Source organism: Balaenoptera physalus, assembly GCF_965194825.1.
Source record: "Balaenoptera physalus genome assembly, chromosome: 5".
Lineage (NCBI taxonomy): Eukaryota > Metazoa > Chordata > Mammalia > Artiodactyla > Balaenopteridae > Balaenoptera > Balaenoptera physalus.
This window is the reverse complement of record NC_138884.1, coordinates 149236437-149260308: the sequence shown is the minus strand read 5'-3', so window position 1 is coordinate 149260308 and position 23872 is coordinate 149236437. Positions and strand designations below refer to the sequence as shown.

Below are 23872 nucleotides of genomic sequence, written 5' to 3'. Positions count from 1 at the left end.
GGCATGGCTCTCTGATGCTTATACTGTTATACAAATACACAGTGTTCTCTGCAGTTGGAGCTTCCTTTACATTATGTTGTCATATTTGTTTTGGGTGCTGGGTTGTAGCCCTGGAGGTTGCCATTTTCCAGTACACTGGAGAGCGAAACAGGTGTAGTTCTTGGGATCCAGGGTGAGGCTTATGCATTTGCATCGACGGAGTGTAAATTAAGGGCAGTGTTTGTTGCTGCTGGGGAGGGGAGGCTGGGCGATCTGCCTAAACAAATTCTTTACAAAAGTGTTTATAATATTGGCTGTAGTTGGGTGTAAAATACACCCATTTTTATTGATTTAATAAAAATTCTTATACTAGCCTTTCATACCATTATTTCAGGTTTAATAATTCTCCATTACTTTGCAATATTTGGCTAAAATAACCGTTCACTTATTCTTTTTTTTCTAATTTCTTTTTCATAATTTATTTTATTTATTTATTTTTGGCTGTGTTGGGTGTTCGTTGCTGCGCGCGGGCTTTCTTTAGTTGCTGAGAGCGGGGGGTACTCTTCGTTGCAGTGCGCGGGCTTCTCACTGCGGTGGCTTTTCTCGTTGTGGAGCAGGGGCTCTAGGAGCGCGGGCTTCAGTAGTTGTGGCTCATGGGCTCTAGAGGACAGGCTCAGTAGTTGTGGCGCACGGGCTGAGTTGCTCTGCGGCATGTGGGATCTTCCCGGACCAGGGCTCGAACCCGTGTTCCCTGCATTGGCAGGCGGATTCTCAACCACTGCGCCACCAGGGAAGCCCTCAGTTATTATTCTAATTACACTTTTTGAATTCACATAACCATACACCTAGTATTATTTTTGACAGGACTGTTTTCTGTTAAACTTATGAATCCAGAGTTTTGACCATGACCCACTATCAGCAATAAAATATACCACACACACACTCACACAGCAGGTTTTACAAAATAATACTCTGATACTTTTTGATATTTTCTATTCCGTTCAATTTCATTAATAAAATGCTGGTTGTATGTTATTAATGAATTATTAATATTATTTTACTTTTGTACTGTTGAGTTGTGACCTGAACCTTTAAAAACATTCTCTTTTACTATATTTTAAAGTTTTAAAGCTATGTCTTTAGTTTTAAAATTTCTTCACAAGTGTCTTAATAATAGTGCATCAAAGATACTCTTTATGGTAACAGGGTGATGCCAATCACAAAAATTCTTCATGTAATTCTGAAACCTCTGAATTGTTACCCTACAGATGGTGAGCTTTCTGGGACACCTTATGTAGAGCAGAACAGGCACCCAAGACAGCGTTTGTCAACAAGTAACGGTGAACGGGTACTGGCCCTGCATTTCCCAGAGAGGCTTATGATTCTTGGGGTGCACGTTTCCATTTCCTGTTGGGTCACCGGGGCAGAAGGTGTCTAAGAGAAATAAGAGTGGAAGGACTGTCTTGATTCTCAGGAGGGGTCTTAGGCCCACTGCCCAGTGTGCTGGGCACAGCACTGAGCGTTAGACCCAGGACCACCTTCATCAGAGGCGGCTTCTGAGGCAAAGAGGGCATTTTTGCATGTAGGCGGCTTCTACAAAGAAATGAGGGCTGTAGGATAAGTAGGAAAACATAGCTTATAGAGTCTTCGGCCCACAACAAAACTCTGGTGTACAAAGCTCAGGGGACACAAACTTGTTAGGTTCTGTGCCCTCAGGCACAGCCTCACACGCCCCGGTTTTCTAGGTGGTATGGCTTCCGGCTCCTAGGGTTGTTGGAAGAATTAAACGCATGGAGGCTGGAAGGTGCTTACACAGTGGCTAGTGGCACACAGTACTGTGCATGTGCTTGATGGTCGTTTTCAGGAGGCTGGCCTGGCTTGCTTTATAGGGCTCTGCTGCAGGATGTTATTGATGAAGCTTTCCCACTTGTGAAATGATGATGTAAAAATGATGACATGCGTCTTGGACAAGTCCCGCTCTAACAGCCTAGTGTGGTGGTCTGCTCTAATGTGACAGTAAAGGGTTAGCCCTGAGTAAAAACTTGGTAGGTGACGGGTATCATGAAAATATCTTACTTTTTTGCATTTCTATTTTAAAACGTAATTTTCATAGTGTTCATGATGTATTAAGAAAGAGAGAAGCTTACAAAATAGAAAACAGTGTTTGTGGGAATTTCCTGGCGGTCCAGTGGTTAGGAATCCAAGCTTTCACTGCTGAGGGCCCGGGTTCAATCTCTGGTCCGGGAACTAAATCCTGCAAGCCGCATGGCATGGCCAAAAGAAAAAAAAGAAAAAAAAAGAAAACTAAATCCTGCAGGCGCCATGGCATGGCCATTTTTGTAAAGTGTCTGTGTGTATATATGTTTGCAGAGGAAAGTCTGATAAGGTATACACATCAAAATATTTTGTGGTGGAAGTTCTGATGGCTTTCTTTTTTCCTTTTTGCACATGCCTCAAGCTTTAAGACTTTTCTACAATGAACATTACTTATGGAGCAAAAAGGTGAATGATACTTTTACAACCTGATATTACCAACAATTTTTCTTTTTCAAATAAAACTGGTTTTGGCTTTTCCCAGTCTTTAACAGTTAAACATTTAGGTATTTACACAAAATAAAAATATTTATGCCATCAGAATTCTGTAGTTGAATCGGTGTGCAAAATTAAGTCATACACATATTATTTACCAAAATTTTTGTATTGTGGAAATTGATCCGTGTTATTAGCTGTTGGGATATCAAATTACACAAAATTTACACTTTTGGAGGGCTCAAATGGGAATTTAGGGCTATTTCTGTAATGCTGTTAGAGGTTTATAAAAGGAAGCTGTTTGGGGTAGGGATCAAAGTACATTTCAAACAGTGATATTACAGTTTTAAAGTCAGAGAAACATGTAGTGTAGGGAGCATTTGTAATAACGTAAATCCTCTTTCATTGCTGAAAAGGTGGCAAGAAGGAGATGTTATTAATGTTTGAAGGCCACCGTACAGTGTATCCTGTGGTCAGATGGTGTGATTATGGATCTTGGGGTATACTGGGATGCACTTAGAGGCCTTCCCTGTGTTGTAGAAATAGCTGCCGTGACGAAATGAGGTTTAGTCATTACTCTGTCTAGTGCACATTTGCCTTAGTGACCTGAGGAAGTAAAGATCTAGAACCTTACGTGATTTAGCTAAGTTTGACAGTGGGTAAAGCTGCAGAGAGCATCTCTGTGATGCAGTATTCTATGTATGTGTACATCCATGGGACCAGTATTTCAACATACAGAATATAGATAAAGAATATTCCCAGTACCCTAGAATGTGCCCTTCTTGTTCCCTTCCTCGTCATCCCTAGCACTGTTCTCATGTGTTTTGCCTGTTTGTGAATTTCACTTGAAAGTACTCTGTGTTGGTGCTGTTTGGCTCAGCGTTATGTTTGCGATGCATCCGTGTTGTTGATGTAGCAAGTCATCATTCTTTTCCATGGCGTGCAGTTTTCCATTGCGTGAATATTCCACAATTTATCCATTCTAATGTTGATGGACATTTGGCTTATTTTATTTTATGGCTGATATGAATCAAGCTGATATGCACATTCCTGTACATGCTTTTGGTGGATAAGAGTGTTCCTTTTTGTTGAGCATATACCCGAAGTGGATTTGCTAGGTATACATGTGGTGTGACTCTAGTAGATACTGTCAGAGAGGTTTTCTAAGGGGTTTTACTGTATGCTAATGAAAAAAATTAACGTGTAGTAAAATATATTTTGTATGTATGTATATTGGGCTTGTGGCATGCGGGATCTCAGTTCCCTGACCAGGGATTGAACCTGGGCCACAGTAGTGAAAGCCCGGAATCCTAACCACTAGGCCACCAGGGGACTACCCCGAATTTGTATTTTTTGATGTACAGTTGTTTGGACTTTAACACACGTGTAGATTCATGTACCACTGTCGGGATACAGAGCAATTTCATTACCCAGGAAGGCTCCCTCCTGCTGTTCCTGTGCAGTCACACTCTTCCCCCACCCCTAAACTCTGGACAGCCACTTACTGTGCTTTTGTCTTCTGGGGAAGTCATATAAATGGAATCATACAGTATGTAACTTTTTTTTTAAGCTTTTTTTTTTCGATGTGGACCGTGTTTAAAGTCTTTATTGAATTTTTTACAGTATTGCTTCTGTTTTATGTTTTGGTTTTTTGGCCGCAAGTCATGTGGGATCTTAGCTCCCCGACCAGGGATCAACCCCCATCCGAAGTCTTAACCACTGGACCACCAGGGAAGCCCCTAGTATGTAACTTCCTGAGGCTGGTTCCTTTCACTAAGCTTAGTCACTTTGAGATTCATCCAGGTTGTTGCAGGTATGAATAGTTTTTTCCTTTTTACTGCCAAGTAGTATTCTGTTGTATGGATGTGCCACAGTTTTCCATTCTTCCATTGGTGGACATTGGGGTTCTGTTAGTTTTTGATGATGATAAATAGAGCTGCTATAAAACATTTGTGTACAGGTTTTTGTGTGAAAGTAAATTTTCATTTCTCTAGGGTAGATGCCAAGGAGTGGGAGCAGGGTCATGTGGTAACATTATAAGAAACTGCCAAACTATTTTCCAGAGTGGCTGCACCATTTCGACTTCCCACCAGCAATGATGAGAGTTCAGTTGCTCTGCATCCTTGCTAGCACTTGTTAATGTCAGTAGATATTATTTTAACCATTAATAAATAGGTGTGTAGTGGTGTTGTGGTTTTAATTTACATTTCCTTAGTGACTACTGTTTTTTAAAAATTTAATTAATTAATTTTTGGCTGCGTTGGGTGTTCGTTGCTGCGCACGGGCTTTCTCTAGCTGTGGCGAGCGGGGGCTGCTCTTTGTTGCGGTGAGCGAGCTTCTCATTGCGGTGGCTTCTCGTTGCGGAGCACAGGCTCTAGGTGCATGGGCTTAGTAGTTGTGGCTCTCGTGCTCTAGAGCGCAGGCTCAGTAGCTGTGGCGCATAGGCTTAGTTGTTCTGCGGCATGTGAGATTTTCCTGGACCAGGGATCGAACCGTGTCCCCTGCATTGGCAGGTGGATTCTTAACCACTGCACTACCAGGGAAGTCCCTCCCTAGTGACTACTGTTATTGAACACTTTTCATATGTTTATTTGCCATTCTTGTATACTCTTGGGTGAAGTGTTTAAGACTTTGCTTATTTTTATTTATTTATTTATTTAAGGATTTTGCTTATTTTTAATTGAGTTGTTTTATTTTCTTAGTTTTGAGAGTTCTTTATAATTCTGGTTATGAGTCCTATGTCAGATTTGTGATTTGCAAACATTTCCTTTCAGTCTGTAGTCTTTTTTATTTATTTATTTGTTTGTTTGTTTGTTTGTTTGGCTGCACCAGGTCTTAGTTGCGGCATGCATGTGGGATCTAGTTCCCCAACCAGGGATAGAACCCGGGCCCCCTGCATTGGGAGCACAGAGTCCCAACCACTGGGCCACTAAGGAAGTCCCTGTAGCTAATTTTGATGAAGTTCGGCTTCCTAGTTATTTCTTTTTTGGGTCATACTTTTTGGTATCACGTCTAAGAACTCTTTCTTTTATAAAATCTCATGTTATAAAGATTTTTTTCCTATATTCTAAAAATGCCATAGTTGTACATTTAGATCTGTGATTTATTTTGAGTTAATTTTGTATAAGGTATCAGATTTGGGTAGGGGTTCTTTTTTTTTCTCCCCCTATATAGTTGTCAGGTTTGTTCCAAACCCATTTGTTGAAAGGATACCCTTTCTCCATAGAATTGACTTTTCACTTGTGTCAGAAATCAATTAACCTTACTTGTGTGGGTTATTTCTAGACTGTTATTTTGTTCCATTGATCTATGGGTCTATCCCATTGCCTATGCCACATTGTCTTAATTACTGTGAGTCTTAAAAAATTAACAAGGTGGTTCCTCCAGCTTAAAAATAATTGTTTTTGCTATTTAGTCATTTTGCTTTTCCATGCATTTTAGAATCAGCTTGTCTGGGTCTACAGATAATTCTGCTGGGCTTTGATAGGAGTAGCCTTAAATCTGTAGATCAGTTTGATGGAGAATTGACATGTTAACTGTGTTGAATTCTTCCAGTCTGTGAACATGGTGTGTGTTTCTGTTTATTTGATTATCTTTGATTTTTTTTTTAATTTGAGATAGAATTTACGTATAGCACATCTTTGATTTCTTTCATCAGTGTTTCGTAGTTTTCAGCATACATATCCTGTATGTGTTTTTTTAGATTCATAAATTATTTCATATTTTTTGAACTTTTGTAAATGGTGTTTTTAAGAATTTCAGTTTCTTTTTATTCATTGCTGGTATATAAAGATGTGATTAATTTTTGTGTTCAACTTTTATCTGTTGATCTTGCTAAAATCACGTATTCTGAGAGTTTTTTTGTGGGTTTATTGAGGTTTTCTGTGTAGGTAATCGTGTCTGTGAATAGTGAATTTTTTTGTTTCCTATTCTGTATGCCTTTTATTTGTTTTTTTTTTTTCCTTATTGCACTGGATAGGGCTTTTAGTACAATTGCCTTGTTTCTGACTTTAGGGGGAAAGCATTCAGTCTTTCACAATAAAGTGTGATGTCTATTGTAGATTTTTTTGTAGATGTCCATTATTGTGTTGAGGAAGTTTCTTTCCATTTCTAGTTTGCTGAGAATTTTCTCAATAGGTGTTAAAATTTTCCAAGTGGTTTTTGAATCTACTGATATAACTGTGTGTTTTTTCTTCTTTAGTCTGTTAATGTGGTAGATCACATTTTTGATTATTGGATATTGAGCCAGCTTTGCATTCCTGGAATAAACCCTGCTTGGTCATGGTATATTACTCGTTTTAAATTAATTGCTGGATTCACTTTACTAATACTTTGTTGAGCATTGTTACATCTATTTATTATATGGTATACGTAAGTAGTTTTCTTACATTGTCCTTGCCTGGCTTTGGTGTTAGTATAATGCTGGCCTCATAAAGCAAATTAAGAATGGTTCCCTTCTATTTTAGTAGTTTGTGCTTTTCAAAGAATTGGTCCATTTCAACTTAGTTGCTGAGTTTATGTGTGCAGAATTGTCAGTAGTGTTCCTTTCATCCTTTTAATGTCTGTGGAGGTCTGTGTCCTCTCTTTGATTCCTGATATTGGCAATTTGTCTTCTCTCTTTTCTGCCACTCTTGCTAGAAGTTCATCAAGTTTTTAATCTTTTTAAAGAACCAGCTTTTAGTTTTGTTGATTTTTTTTCTATTGTCTTTCCTTCTTGATTTCATTATTTAAAAAAATTTTTTTTTAATTTTTATTTTATTTTTTATTCTTTGCCTTATTTCTTTCTTTGGGTTTATTTTGATTTTTCTTTTCTAATTCCTTAAAGTAGAAGCTTAGATTATTGATTTGAGACTATTTTTCTTTCTTAATATACATATTCTCAATATACATATTTCCTTATATATATGTGTGTATATATATATTTATATATACACATGCTATAAACTTCCCTCTTAGCCATAATTTAGCTTCATCTCACAAATTTTGGTATGTTGTACTTCCATTTTCATTCAGTTTAAAACATTTTCTAATTTCCCTTGAATCTTCCTGTTTGTTTCATGGGTTATTTAAAAGTATGTTCTTTAATTTCCTGTTATCATGTTACTGTGTTCTAGTCTAATTCCAGTATGGTCAGAGAACATGCTTTTATGACGTTAATTATTTGAAGAATTTTAAGGTTTTATGGTCTATCTTGGTGAATATTACGCACTTAAAACATGTATATTCTGCTATTTTAAAATTTTTATTTGTTTATTTATTTTTGGCTACATTGGGTCTTCATTGCTGCACGCGAGCTTTCTGTGGTTGCGGTGAGTGGGGGCTACTCTTTGTTGCGGTGCGCGGACGTCTCGTTGTGGTGGCTTCTCTTGTTGCGGAGCACGGGCTTCAGTAGTTGTGACGCATGGGCTCAGTAGTTGCAGCTCGCAGGCTTAGTAGTTGTGGCACATGGGCTTAGTTTCTCTGCGGCATGTGGGATCTTCCCGGACCAGGGCTCGAACCCATGTACCCTGCATTGGAAGGCGGATTCTTAACCACTGCGCCGTCAGGGAAGTCCCTATTCTGCTATTATTGAGTGGAGTGTTCTCTCAAATGTCAGCTAGATTTTTTTGTTTAATGCTATATTCTTTCTTTTTAAAAATTTGTATTGGCGTATAGTTGATTTACAGTGTTGTGTTTCAGGTGTACAACAAAGTGAATCAGTTATACGTTAATTCTATATTCTTGATGATTTTTTGTTTACTAGTTCTGTCAATTGCTGAGGGAAGAGTGTTGAAGTCTGGCTAAAATTGTGGATTTCTTCATTTCTCCTTACAGTTTGTTTAGTTTTTGCTTCATGTACTTTGAAGATCTGATGTTTGGTGCATATACATTTATGATTGTTATGTCTTCTTGGTGACTTGACCCTATTTTTCATTTATGTTCCTCTTATCCCTGGTAGTTTTCTTGGTTCTGAAGACTGCTTTGTCTGATACTAGCATAGCCATTCCAGCTTTCTTTTAATTGGTATTTGCATGGTATATGTTTTTGTTTTCTTTTCCTTTTTACCTACCTATATACTTTTATTTGAAGTGGGTTTCTTATAGACAGCTGCTTGATTAATTTTCATTAATCATTAATATTCATGTTTTTACCTTTACTTGTATTTCATTTACTTGGAATATGCTTATTAACTTGAGGCCGTTTTTCCTGGCTTGATTACTAATTGAATGTCTATTTGGTGCTAGTGTGGGGTGCTTCTCTGCATTGTATGACTCTCTCTGTTGGACCTTTTTTGACCCTATAGGCTTTCTGAATACAGATGGAGACACAAGGTGACTTTATTTTATAGACCATATAATCAGAATGAGCTGAAATTGAGTAATTTGTATCTTATGAGCCTACAAGACATTTTTTTTTTTTTTACAATTCAAATCAATGTTAGTTTCTAGGTTATCTTTGAGTAATTCCAGTAATATTTGTGGCATTGAATTATCACACCTCCTGTGGAAATTAACTTTTCTCATTCATACAACACAAAGAACATTTTTCTGTTGATTTGAGTACATTTTTAGTTACATCTTGAAACTGAATGAGAAGTTAGGGAATTTAACTTCCGATGACCCAGGATTTTTTTAACAACCTTTTTATTTTGGAGTAATTTTAGACTTACAGAAAAGTTTCCAAGTTAGTATAGAGAGTTCTCATAGTCCCTTCACCCAACTTTCCCTAATGTTGACATCTCCCTTAACTTTTGTACATTTGTCAAAACTAAGAAATTAAAATTGGTACAATATTGTTAACTACAGACTTCACTTGCGTTTCACTGATTTTTCCGCAAATAACCTATTTCTGTTCCTGGATTGAATTCAGGACACCACATTGCATTTAGTGACCTAGAATTTTAATTATATTTAGCTGCCTCATCTATGAAATGGGAATATTGGTTTTTATTTTCCTCAAGAATGTTCTATAAAAGCTAATTAGTACTTATGTTTAAAATATAGTAGTAATATTATATTAATTTTATTTATTTATTTTCAAATTGTATTTATTTTTGGCTCCATTGGGTCTTCGTTGCTGCACACGGGCTTTCTCTAGTTGCGGTGAGTGGGGGCTACTCCTCGTTTCGGTGCGCAGACTTCTCATTGCGGTGGCTTCTCTTTGTTGTGGAGCACAGGCTCTAGGTGCATGGGCTCAGTAGTTGTGGTTTGTGGGCTCTAGAACGCAGGCTCAGTAGTTGTGGTGCACGGGCTTAGTTGCTTCACACATGTGAGATCTTCCCAGACCAGGGCTCGAACCCCTGTCCCCTGCATTGGCAGGCGGATTCTTAACCACTGTGCCACCAGGGAAGTCCCTATATTTATTTTAAAATTCACTGAGATCGTTATCTATTTAGTAGTTTGCTACAAGCTAATTTTTTTCTCTAGAAGTGATTGGCTGTTATTCCACTGTGGTGAAAGTAGCCCAGCAAGGGAAACACCCTCTACAAGTTCCTGCTGAGAGCTTAGCCCCCTCTTTAGAGATTACTGAAGGGGGTGACCTGTCAGTGCAGGTACATCCCTAGTTGATGCTCAGGACAGCTTAGAGAAGGGAGTTACCAGCCCTTTGCCGAAGCTGTTTGGTTGCCTTGGATAAAGAAATTCCATAAGTGAATTCTTGGTTTTCCTTATAATATTGTTGTTGGTTTCTGTTTTTAAAAACATAAAAAGCAGCATCACTCATTAAGTGGCTTAAATTGTAGTTACTATCAGTATTCTCTATTTTTTTTTTTTTTTTTCTTCTGGCTGTGGCGGGTGGCTTGCAGGATCTCAGTTCCTGGATCAGGGAATGAATCCGGGCCACAGCAGTGAAAGCGCCGAATCCCAACTGCTGGACCACCAGAGAACTCCCCAATATACTCTTCTCCTTTAAAAGAACAATTGTATTTCACTTTTAAAAAGAAAAATAGGAAGGTTGGATCTGTCAACCAGTCATTCCAATTACATGCCTCTCTACAAACCATGATTTGATACTCCTTTGTGTGTTTGCACATTTACTGATGCCCATACCAGTGTTCCAGTTGGAATGCTGGGATTGGCAAATCATAGACTCATAGAACTTTAGAACTGGGCGGGACAACAGCAGAACACACATTTAGTGCTGAGACAGTATTTGCTAGCTGAGGAGAGTGAGGCCCAAAGAGTTGACTTTGAAAAATTCTTTTAATTGTCCTAGCGAGGGTCCTCTCTTGCACCTTTCAGCTCCTGGTGGCATTTATTACTTATCAGTAGTCACCCGAGATATAAAATCCTCCTGTTATTCTAGTCTTGCTTATTCTCATCCCAGTCTGTACATCTTGTCTGTCTCTAAGTCAGGCTTTGCTACTACTTTCTTCACCTTTTTTACACATAAACCTGCCGCTGGCCTGAGTAGCTGAAAGCCTTCACTTTTCTTTGATGACACCTTCACTTGTTCTTCCTACTGCGCCTTGTCTGCCAGACTCTGGCTGACAGACAGGTTCTCATCCTTCTTGCTCTTAGCTAGCTTCCTTCTGCCTTGCTGTTCCGCTGCTGCCACCACCTTTGTCTGGCACCATAGTAGCCATGTTGCTCTGCCTGTACGGCGCGGCCTGCATAGCGTGAACGGGCTGTGTCCTCTGTGCCTTTGCTGGCGCTGCTTCTGCGCAGTCTCTCTCTCCCTTCATTGCCCAGTTGACTGCTGTCTCTCCAGGAGGAGGCTATGTGCCATCCGTTCGTGTGGGAAGTGTTGCCTTCAGCACCCTAGGCCAGGCTGTTGCCTCCCTCTGGGTTCCCTTGGTACCTGTCCTTAGCTTGGCCACAGCCCTGGGTTAGGCTGGATTGCACTCCCTGGCTTATTGGAATGTTTTCTTTAAACCGTGCTCTGTGGCTTACTCGGCATACAGTACATACTCAGAAAACGCTGCTCTGGGATCCAGGCCAGCTGATGTGAGCTCCTGCAATTTCTCCCTCTTTCCCTTTTTTCTGAAATGTGTTGTTTTTGTCTTCTAATTTGGAAGAAAGCATTTGTCCTTTTTTTCAGTTAATCCTATACTCCAGAGGTTCTTAACTGATAGATTTGAGTGAGTCTGTTAACCCATGGGAACTCAGGGCAAAATTTGTGTGTGAATATGTTACCTCAGGGTCTTTTCCATAGCTCTCTGGGTCTTGAATCTTTTCTCCTCTATTGGGTTGTTTTCCATTCAGATTTTGAGTTTACCATTTTCCCTTTCCCCTTAGTCTGTCTCTTGACCTTGCTTAACCATTTTAGGCACATTTCTATCTGACGTTGTCCTACCCATTGCTGCCAAATCACTTGAAATAATGGATAGTAGTACTGGTTAATGATACTGGTTAACACTGCTTCTACTTCCTTTACCCTCAACTCCTGTTTTCCTCCCTATCTAGCTCTTTCATCTACCACTTTAATCAGCCTTCCCAGAGATCATTAAGTGATCATACTTAAAAAATCCTGTAGTTGTTTTTAGATTCTGATATCCTTTGAGCTTGTTGCATCTGACCTTGATCATACATGCCTTTCTGGAACTCTCTTTTGCCTTTCTTTGTATGACCGTGTCCTGGTTCTTCTCCCCCCACACTTAGCAGCACTCACTTTGTTACAGGTGAGTCTATGTCCAGTTCTTCCTCTCAAGTTCAGACTTACACTTGATATTTTTACCATGTGTTGGTAGAGATTTCTGATCATAGTTAGCAGCTCACATGGTTGATTAAGTCTACCATTATGGTTGTGCTCACTAGAACGATGGCGGAGGCCTGTGTTCCCCTCATCTGTGCCGAGTGAACTCAGCTTGTCCATGTTCAGACTAAACTTTCCTTTCCACATTACAAAGTAGTGCTGAGGTATTACTGGTTGGTTTGCTAAAAAATTTATCAAGAAGCTTTTTTCTAAAGATCTCAGGCCAGTTGTATGTGGTTGTACATTGGACACATCTCTCAGGTAAGAAGATTGTGGTAGGTAATCTTGACGTTCTTTACAACTGTATGATTCTCTGGTTGTCACTCCTTTGGTGACACACTTTGAGAGACCACGCATTGCCCACTGCAGGGGTCTCGAACGCGTGGTATGCGTCAGAGGCCCACGCGGAGTAAGTAGGATGCTCCTTGGTGCTGCAGGAAGAGCATGCTGGTTTTATGCTTTCAAGTAAGACATTACACTTTATAGATATTTAGTATGCGGATCGAGAAAGCTGCTAATAGTTAACTGATACTCTCACTTGATCGGTATTTCAGAATCATGAGTCCTGCGTGATTTCTTTTTTTTAATAATCTTTTATTTATATATTTATTTTATATTTATTTTTGGCTGTGTTGGGTCTTCGTTTCTGTGCAAGGGCTTTCTCTGGTTGCGGCAAGTGGGGGCCGCTCTTCATCGCGGTGCGCAGGCCTCTCACTATCGCGGCCCCTCTTGTTGCGGAGCACAGGCTCCAGACGCGCAGGCTCAGTAGTTGTGGCTCACGGGCCCAGTTGCTCCGCGGCATGTGGGATCCTCCCAGACCAGGGCTCGAACCCGTGTCCCCTGCATTGGCAGGCAGACTCTCAACCACTGCGCCACCAGGGAAGCCCTTGCGTGATGTCTGAGGCAACTTGGGGCAAGAGAGGATGTTTGCTCACTTAACGGAGTGTTGACGCCTGCGGCAGTTAATGACTTCTGCTCTCGAGTTTTAATTAAACTGGTCCTCACAAAACAGGCAGTCTTGAAAGAAACCCTGGATTGGAGATACTGCCCATAATGAAAGCATATGAAACAACAAGGAAATTGATGGCAGAACCACCGCTACTACTTCCTGCACAAACTATTAACCATGTAATGAGGTTGAGAAAATGATCTCAGCAGAACTCATAATTGACTCCCAAAGATTATTTGAAGTGTGGAGTTATATCCATTTTTATTAATGACTAATCATGTCCAAAGTGGTTATCTTTTTTAAAAATTTATTTCATTTATTTTATTTTTGGCTGTGTTGGGTCTTCATTGCTGCTGCGCACTGGCTTTCTCTTGTTGCGGCGAGCGGGGGCTACTCTTTGTCGTGGTGCGCGGGCTTCTCATTGCAGTGGCTTCTCTTGTTGCGGAGCATGGGATCTAGGTGCACAGGCTTCAGTAGTTGTGGCACGTGGGCTCAGTAGTTGTGGCTCGCGGGCTCTAGAGTGCAGGCTCAGTAGTTGTGGTGCACGGGCTTAGTTGGTCCACGGCAGGTGGGATCCTCCCAGACCAGGGCTCGAACCCATGTCCCCTGCATTGGCAGGCGGATTCTTAACCACTGCACCACCAGGGAAGCCCCAAAGTGGTTATCTTGTCTTGAGATTTAGAGAAGGAAAGTGTATAGCCTTCACAGTCAGCAGAATATTTACAAACTAAGCATCCGGAAGAAAAACAGTACCTATGCATTTTGCAGCAGTGTTTAAAGTCATATAATGTTCTATCTAGTATTTTATAAAATTTCATTAAGCTTAAGGATGAACTCTTTCTGAGGCAACTTACATTTCTGTAAGGTTCAGTTGCAGAAGCAACTGCAGCCAGTTTTGCACAGACAGGTATTTAATATGGAGAATCAGGAACATACAACGTTTTGGAAAGGGCTGGTGGAACAGGGTCTCTAGGCTGCGCTGCTGAGAATGATTTGCAGAACAAAAGTACCTTACTCAGCCATGGAGCTGGTCAAGCTAATCCACAGCAGCTTCTGTACTTGTCTAATACTAACAGACAAAAGGGCCACACGCACGCCCTGGGAAATCCAGCTCTTCCAGCTGGGAGTGAGGGAGTAGGCAGAAGGGCTGAATAATTCCTGGGAAGCAAAATGGCAACTAAATAAACACATTCCTTTGATAGCAAATACTTTTGGAGTATTCACAGAAGATATTGCAGAAGATTTGCAAGAAGTAAATTATTAGAATAAGTGATGACATGTGGAGGGTTTGCCGTGGGATGATGGAAACACCGTTGTTTCTTAAGTTTTCAGCTTATGCTTTTTGGTAGATTCAGATTGAGTACTGTTTTGTGTGTGAGCTGCTGAATAGCCTAGAGCATATATATTCTGAAACGATTTTTTTAATAAACAGGGTTTTGTGGGAAAACTAGCTATAACCAGTGATGGAGCAGCCACTGTAATTTAAAAAAAATTCTTGGATTGGGTAGGACTGCAGCAAGAACAGCGCACGTGAAAGTTACTCACCACATGATGCATAGAGAAGTTCTTAAAGCAACGAATTGAAGCCAGAAGCACAGAAGGGATCAGCCTGAGACCTTTACAAAGTAGTAAATCTTTACAATGTTTATGATGAGATGGGGAGTAACTATGAAAATACTTGGCAAGACACGGAGCTTTGCTGGTTATCTTGTGGCAAAATTGAAAGCATTGCCTATTCTGAGGTGAACTGAGTGTTTTTCTTTTACTTAAGAACAGGTGGTCTAAATTTGCGGACCTGTTCTGTAATGAGCGGCTGTCAGTAGAAAGCTACCTAGCAAATTTAGTGTGTTTGAGAAAATAAATACTTAATCTGCTTTCTCAAAGTAAAGGTGACATTTTAACAATGAGTAGAAAATTGCTTTTTGAAAGAAACTCTTGCTTTAGAGAGCATTTTGAAAATGGATGTATAGAGTTGTCTTCGTTATTTGTTTTGTTTTTGTTTTGCTAAGAATAATGTAAATAGTCATTTTACTGCATCGTTAAACTTGGAAATGAACTTTTAGCCTGTTTTAAAATTTCCTGTTAACACTTAATTTTAATCTTATTTTTTAAAAATGCAAGAATGTCATGCTTCCTGATTCTGTGTAAGAACAAAGAACTCCGATGATTAAGATGGAAATTGACTAGCTGAATTTCAACAAAAATCCTTGTGCAATGGATTGATAGGACTAAAAATTGACTAACATGATTTAGTAAATACAGCCAGCAATGTATTTCTTCCATTTAGATCTGTGTGTCTATAAAGGAGAAGCACCATTTTCAGTGAAGACTGGCAGTAAAGCTAGCTTTCTAAATAATTGAATTTATAGTGCTCCAGAAATCTGGTTTTAACACAAACATAGCAAGATTTTAAAAAATAATAAAGTACATTCAGTCACACTGGTTTTCTTAAAATTTTTTCTCATGAGTTTTTGTGATATAAAATGTTTTCAGTATTAATAAAAAAGACAAGTTTTCAAAAATACAATTTTGTTTTTATGTTATTGTATGATTGTATGTTTTGAGTGTATTTTTTATTACATGTAAATTGCATTCATCAGCTGAGTCTGAGTGCCTTCTTTGTTTCTGGTAAGAGATGCAGGATGACCTCAAAGCCATACCCTGTGCCCTTCCCGGACATACAGTCTGTTATGTGGCTGCTCAGGTCTTCCTGACTGGACTCCTTCCACAGGAGTGCCACGTGCTGGTGACCAGGCAGGACCTTTCGCCAGCTGGGTCCCTTCTTCCTTTCTCCCGTCATCCTGTGCTTTCTCACACCTCATTTGGATCTTGGCTCCCCACTTTTGCTCTCCAGGAAAGCTTTTCTTTCACTTCCTCTCTTCTCCCACCCTCACCCTTCCTTCCAGTTCTGCCTCAGAAGCCTCCTACGGTCCTTCAGGGCGAACCTGATGCTTCCTTCTCCATTCTGCTTACCCTGATCCTCTCTCAGCTACAGCTGTTAGCTCTATGACATGTAATACGTTTGTATGTACCTGCACATTTATTGTCTTTTACTAGATTGGAAGTTTATTAAATGCAGAAAAGTTTTAAGGGCATTGTAACCTTGTTCGTAGCCCAATAAGTGTTTTTTGTGTTTTTTTTAAACATCTTTATTGGAGTATAATTGCTTTACAGTGATGGTTAGTTTCTGCTGTATAACAAAGTGAATCAGCTTTATGCATACGTGTATCCCCATATCCCCTCCCTCTTGCGTCTCCCTCCCACCCTCCCTATCCCACCCCTCTAGGTGGTCGCAAAGCACCGAGCTGATTTCCCTGTGCTAAGTGGCTGCTTCCCACTAGCTATTTTACATTTGGTAGTGTGTATACGTCCATGCCACTCTCTCACTTCGTCCCAGCTTACCCTTCCCCCTCCCCGTGTCAAGTCCCTTCTCTACGTCTGCGTTTGTATTCCTGTCCTGCCCCTAGGTTCTTCAGAACCTTTTTTTAAAAGAAATCCATATATATGTGTTAGCATACGGTGTTTGTTTTTCTCTTTCTGACTTATCTCACTCTGTATGACAGACTCTAGGTCCATCCACCTCACTACAAATAACTCAATTTCGTTTCTTTTTATGGCCGAATGATATTCCATTGTATGTATGTGCCACATCTTCTTTATCCATTCATCTGTCGATGGACACTTAGGTTGCTTCCATGTCCTGGCTATTATAAATAGTGCTGCAGTGAACATTGTGGTACATGACTCTTTTTGAAGTATCGCTTTCTCAGGGTATATGCCCAGTAGTGGGATTGCTGGGTCATACTAGTTTTTTAAGGCACCTCCGTACTGTTCTCCGTAGTGGCTGTATCAATTTACATTCCCACCAACAGTGCAAGAGGGTTCCCTTTTCTCCACACCCTCTCCAGCATTTATTGTTTGTAGATTTTTTGATGATGGCCATTCTGACTGATGTGAGGTGATACTTCATTGTATTGATTTGCATTTCTCTAATGATTAGTGATGTTGAGCATTCTTTCATGTGTTTGTTGGCAATCTGTATATCTTCTTTGGAGAAATGTCTGTTTAGGTCTTCTGCCCATTTTTGGATTGGGTTGTTTGTTTTTTTGATATTGAGCTGCATGAGCTGCTTGTATATTTTGGAGATTAATCCTTTGTCAGTTGCTTCGTTTGCAAATATTTTCTCCCATTCTGAGAGTTGTCTTTTCGTGTTTTTTATGGTTTCCTTTGCTGTGCAAAAGCTTTTAAGTTTCATTAGGTCTCATTTGTTTGTTTTTATTTCCATTACACTAAGAGGTGGATCAAAAAGGATCTTGCTGTGATTTATGTCATAGAGTGTTCTGCCTATGTTTTCCTCTAAGAGTTTTATAGTGTCTGGCTTTACATTTAGGTCTTTAATCCATTTTGAGTTTATTTTTGTGTATGCTGTTAGGAACTGTTCTAATTTCATTCTTTCACATGTAGTTGTCCAGTTTTCCCAGCACCACTTACTGAAGAGACTGTCTTTTCTCCATTGTATTTCCTTGCCTTCTTTATCAAAGATAAGGTGACCATATGTGCGTGGGTTTATCTCTGGGCTTTCTATCCTGTTCCATTGATCTATATTTCTGTTTTTGTGCCAGTACCATACTGTCTTGATTACTGTGGCTTTGTGGTATAGTCTGAAGTCCAGGAGCCTGATTCCTCCAGCTCCGTTTCTCTTTTTCAAGATTGCTTTGGCTATTCAGGGTCTTTTGTGTTTGCATACAAATTGTGCAATTTTTTGTTCTAGTTCTGTGAAAAATGCCATTGGTAGTTTGATAGGGATTGCACTGAATCTGTAGATTGCTTTGGGTAGTGTAGTCCTTTTCACAATGTTGATTCTTGCAATCCAGGAACATAGTGTATCTTTCCATCTGTTTGTGTCATCTTTAATTTCTTTCATCAGTGTCATAGTTTTCTGCGTACAGGTCTTTTGTTTCCTTAGGTAGGTTTATTCTTAGGTATTTTATTCTTTTTGTTACAATGGTCAGTAGGAATGTTTCCTTAATTTCTCTTTAAGATTTTTCATCATTAGTGTATAGGAATGCAAGATATTTCTGTGTATTAATTTTGTATCTTGCTACTTTACCAAATTCATTGATTAGCTCTAGGAGTTTTCTGGTAGCATCTTTAGGATTCTCTATGTATAGTATCATGTCATCTGCAAACAGTGACAGTTTTACTTTTTCTTTCCCGATTTGGATTCCTTTTCTTTTTCTTCTCTGATTGCTGTGGCTAAAACTTCCAAAACTGTTGAATAAGAGTGGTGAGAGTGTGCAACCTTGTCTTGTTCCTGATCTTAGAGGAAATGCTTTCAGTTTTTCACCATTGAGAACGATGTTAACTGTGGGTTTGTCATATATGGCCTTTTGTTGAGGTAGGTTCCCTCTATGCCTATGTTCTGGAGAGTTTTTATCATAAATGGGTGTTGAATTTTGTCAAAAGCTTTTTCTGCGTCTACTGAGGTTATCATATCATTTTCATCCTTCAATTTGTTAACGTGGTGTATCACATTGATTGTTTTGCGTATATTGAAGAATCCTTGCATTCCTGGAATTAACCCCACTTGATCATGGTATATGATCCTTTTAGTGTGCTGTTGAATTCTGTTTGCTAGTATTTGGTTGAGGATTTTTGCATCTATGTTCATCAGAGATATTGGCCTGTGGTTTTGTGTGTATGTGTGATCTCTTTGTCTGGTTTTGGTATCAGGGTGATGGTGGCCTTGTAGACCGAGTTTGGGAGTGTTCCTCCCTCTGCTATTTTTTGGAAGAGTTTGAGAAGGATAGGTGTTATTAGCTCTTCTCTAAATGTTTGATAGAATTTGCCTGTGAATCCATCTGGTCCTGGGCTTTTCTTTGTTGGAAAATTTTTATTCACAGGTTCAATTTCAGTGCTTGTGATTGGTCTGTTTATATTTTCTGTTTCTTCCTGGTTCAGTCTTGCAAAGTTGTGCTTTTCTAAGAATTTGTCCATTTCTTCCAGGTTGTCCATTTTATCGGCATATAGTTGCATGTAGTAGTCTCTTATGAGCCTTTGTATTTCTGCAGTGTCAGTTGTTCCTTCTCCCTTTTCATTTCTAATTCTGTTGATTTGAGTCTTCTCCCTTTCTTTCCTGATGAGTCTGGCTAATGGTTTATCAATTTTGTTTATGTTCTGAAAGAACCAGCTTTTAGTTTTATTGATCTTTGTTATTGTTTCCTAAATTTCTTTTTCATTTATTTCTGATCTGATCTTTATGATTTCTTTCCTTCTGCTAACTTTGGGGTCTTTTTGTTCTTCTTTTATCTAATTGCTTTACTTGAAAGGTTAGGTTGTTTATTTGAGATTTTTCTTGTTTCTTGAGGTAGGATTGTATTGCTATAAACTTCCCTCTTAGAACTGCTTTTGCTGCATCCCATAGGTTTTGGGTTGTCGTGTTTTCATTGTCATTTGTTTCTAGGTATTTTTTGATTTTCTCTTTGATTTCTTCAGTGATCTCTTGGTTATTTAGTGGCGTATTGTTTAGCTTCCATGTGTTTGTATTTATACAGTTTTTTCCCTGTAATTGATATCTAGGCTCAGAGCTTTGTGGTCGGAAAAGATATTTGATACGATTTGTTTTCTTAAATTTACCAAGGCTTGATTTGTGACCCAAGATATGGTCTATCCTGGAGAATGTTCCATGAGCACTTGAGAAGAAAGTGTATTCTGTTGCTTTTGGATGGAATGTCCTATGAATATCAGTTAGGTCCATCTTGTTTACTGTGTCATTTAAAGCTTGTGTTTCCTCATTTATTTTCATTTTGGATGATCTGTCCATTGGTGAAAGTGGGGTGTTAAAGTTCCCTACTATTACTGTGTTACTGTAGATTTCTTTTTTTTTTTTTAATTATTAGCACCTTTAATTATTATTTATTTATTTATTTAACTTTTTGGGCTGTGTTGGGTCTTCGTTTCTGTGCGAGGGCTTCCTCTAGTTGTGGCAAGCGGGGGTCACTCTTCATTGCGGTGCACGGGCCTCTCACTATCGTGGCCTCTCTTGTTGCGGAGCACAGGCTCCAGACACGCAGGCTCAGTAGTTGTGGCTCACGGGCCTAGTTGCTCCGCGGCATGTGGGATCTTACCAGATCAGGGCTTGAACCCGTGTCCCCCATATTGGCAGGCAGATTCTCAACCACTGCGCCACCAGGGAAGCCCTGTAGATTTCCCCTTTAATGGCTGTTAGCATTTGCCTTATGTATTGAGGTGCTCCTATGTAGGGTGCATAAATATTTATAATTGTTACGTCTTCTTCTTGGATTGATCACTTGATCATTGTATAGTGTCCTTCTTTGTCTCTTGTAATAGTCTTTATTTTAAAATCTGTTTTGTCTGATACGAGAAATGCTATTCCAGCCTTGTTTTGATTTCCATTTGCATGGAATATCTTTTTCCATCCCCTTACTTTCAGTCTATATGTGCCCCTAGTTCTGAAGTGGGTCTCTTGTAGACAGCATATGTATGGATCTTGTTTTTGTATCCATTCAGCCAGTCTGTGTCTTTTGGTTGGAGCATTTAATCCATTCATGTTTAAGGTAATTATTGATATGTATGTTCCTGTTACCATTTTCTTAATTGTTTCGGGTTTGTTTTTGTGGGTCTTCTCTTGTGTTTCCTCCCTAGAGAAGTTCCTTTAGCATTTCCTGTAAAGCTGGTTTGGTGGTGCTGAATTCTTTTAATTTTTGCTTATCTGTAAAGGTTTTGATTTCTCCATCGAATCTGAATGAGATCCTTGCTGGGTACAGTAATCTTGGTTGTAGGTTTTTCCCTTTCATCACTTTAAACATGTCCTGCCAGTCCCTTATGACTTGCAGTTCCTGCTGAAAAATAAGCTGTTAACCTTACGGGGATTCCTTTCTATGTTATTTGTTGCTTTTCCTTTGCTGCTTTTAATATTTTTTCTTTGTATTTTTTTGAATTTTTGAATTTATTTTTTTATACAGCAGATTCTTATTAGTTATCCATTTTATACATATTGTATATATGTTAATCCCAATCTCCCAATTCATCACCCCACCCCACCCCTCCACCACTTTTCCCCCTTGGTGTCCATATGTTTGTTCTCTGCATCTGTGTCTCAATTTCTGCCCTGCAAATCGGTTCATATGCACCATTTTTCTAGGTTCCTCATGTATGTGTTAACATACGATATTTGTTTTTCTCTTTTTGACTTACTTCACTCTGTATGACAGTCTCTGGATTCACTCACGTCTCTACAAATGACCCAATTTCATTCCTGTTTACAGTTGAGTAATATTCCATTGTATTATATACCACATCTTCTTTATCCATTCGTCTGTCGATGGGCATCTGGGTTGCTTCCATGACCTGGCTATTGTAAATAGTGCTGCAGTGAACATTGGGGTGCATGTGTCTTTTTGAATTATGGTTTTTTCTGGGTATATGCCCAGTAGTGGGATTGCTGGGCCATATGGTAATTCTATTTTTAGGTTTTTAAGGAAACTCCATACTGTTGTCCATAGTGGCTGTACCAATTTACATTCCCACCAACAGTGCAAGAGTGTTCCCTTTTCTCCACACCCTCTCCAGCATTTGTTGTTTGTGATTTTCTGATGATACCCATTCTAACTGGTGTGAGGTGATACCTCATTGTAGTTTTGATTTGCATTTCTGTAATAATTAGTGATGTTGAGCAGCTTTTCATGTGCTTCTTGGCCATCTGTATGTCTTCTTTGGAGAAATGTCTATTTAGGTCTTCTGCCCATTTTTGGATTGGGTTGTTTGTGTTTTCAATATTGAGCTGCATGAGCTGTCTATATATATTGGAGATTAATCCTTTGTCCGTTGATTTATTTGCAAATATTTTCTCCCATTCTGAGGGTTGTCTTTTCATCTTGTTTGTAGTTTCCTTTGCTTTACAAAAGCTTTTAAGTTTCATAGGTCCAATTTGTTTTATTTTGTTTTTACTTCCATTACTCTAGGAGGTGGATCAGAAAAGATTTTGCTGTGATTTATGTCAAAGAATGTTCTTCCTATGTTTTCCTCTAAGGATTTTATAGTGTCTGGCCTTACATTTAGGTGTCTAATCCATTTTGAGTATGTTTTTGTGGATGGTGTTAGGGAGTGTTCTAATTTCATTCTTTTACATGTAGCTGTCCAGTTTTCCCAGCACCACTTACTGAAGAGACTGTCTTTTCGCCATTGTATATCCTTGCCACCTTTGTCATAGATTAGTTGACCATAGGTGCGTGGTTTTATCTCTGGGCTTTCTATCCTGTTCCATTAATCTATATTTCTGTTTTTGTGCCAGTACCATATTGTCTTGATTACTGTGGCTTTGTGGTATAGCTTGAAGTCAGGGAGTCTGATTCCTCCAGCTCCGTTTTTTTCCCTCAAGACTGCTTTGGCTATTCGGGGTCTTTTGTGTCTCCGTACGAATTTTAAGATTTTTTGTTCTAGTTCTGTGAAAAATGTCATTGGTAATTTGATAGGGATTGCACTGAATCTGTAGATTGCTTTGTGTAGTATAGTCATTTTCACAATATTGATTTTTCCAATCCAAGAACGTGGCGTATCTCTCTTTGTATCATCTTTAGTTTCTCTCATCAGTGTTGTATAGTTTTTTGCATGCAGGTCTTTTGTCTCCCTAGGTAGGTTTATTCCTAGGTATTTTATTCTTTTTGTTGCAATGGTAAATGGGAGTGTTTCCTTAATTTCTCCTTCAGATTTTTCATCATTAGTGTTTAGGAATGCAAGAGGTTTCTCTGCATTAATTTTGTATCCTGCAACTTTACCAAATTCATTGATTAGTTCTAGTAGTTTTCTGGTGGCAACTTTAGGATTCTCTATGTATATAGTATGTCATCTGCCAAGAGTGACAGTTTTACTTTTCTTTTCCAGTTTGGATTCCTTTTATTTTTTTCTTCTCTGATTGCCGTGGCTAGGACTTCCAAAACTATGTTGAATAATAGTGGTGAGAGTGGACATCCTTGTCTTATTCCTGATCTTAGAGGAAATGCTTTGTTTTTCACCATTGAGAATGATGTTTGCTGTGGGTTTGTCATATATGGCCTTTATTATGTTGAGGTAGGTTCCCTCTGTGCTCATTTTCTGGAGAGTTTTTATTATAAATGGGTGTTGAAATTTGTCAAAAGCTTTTGCTGCATGTATTGAGATGATCATATGGTTTTTATTCTTCAGTTTGTTAGTATTGTGTATCATATTGATTGATTTGTGTATATTGAAGAATTCTCTGATCTCTGGAATAAATCCCACTTGATCATGGTGTATGATCCTTTTAATGTTTTGTTGGATTCTGTTTGGTAGTATTTTGTTGAGGGTTTTTGCATCTATATTCATCAGTGATGTTGGTCTGTAATTTTCTTTTTTTGTAGTATCTTTGTCTGGTTTTGTTAACAGGGTGATCGTGGCCTCATAGAATGAGTTTGGGAGCATTCCTTCCTCTGTAATTTTTTGGAAGAGTTTGAGAAGGATGGGTGTTAGCTCTTCTCAAAATGTTTGATAGAATTCAGCTGTGAAGCCATATGGTCCTGGACTTTTGTTTGTTGGAAGATTTTTAATCACAGTTTCAATTTCATTACTTGTGATTGGTCTGTTCATATTTTCTATTTCTTCCTGGTTCAGTCTGGGAAGGTTATACCTTTCTAAGAACTTGTCCATTTCTTCCAGGTTGTCCATTTTATTGGTATAGAGCTGTTTGTAGGAGTCTCTTAAGATGCT

General features: G+C 39.0%; 1 protein-coding gene across 3 annotated transcripts in view; it reads left to right on the top strand.

The window, feature by feature from the left end:
- FAM193A (family with sequence similarity 193 member A) overlaps positions 1–23872 on the top strand; it is a 173342-nt gene that overhangs the window by 1358 nt on the left and 148112 nt on the right. The gene's annotated exons all lie outside the window — the stretch shown is intronic.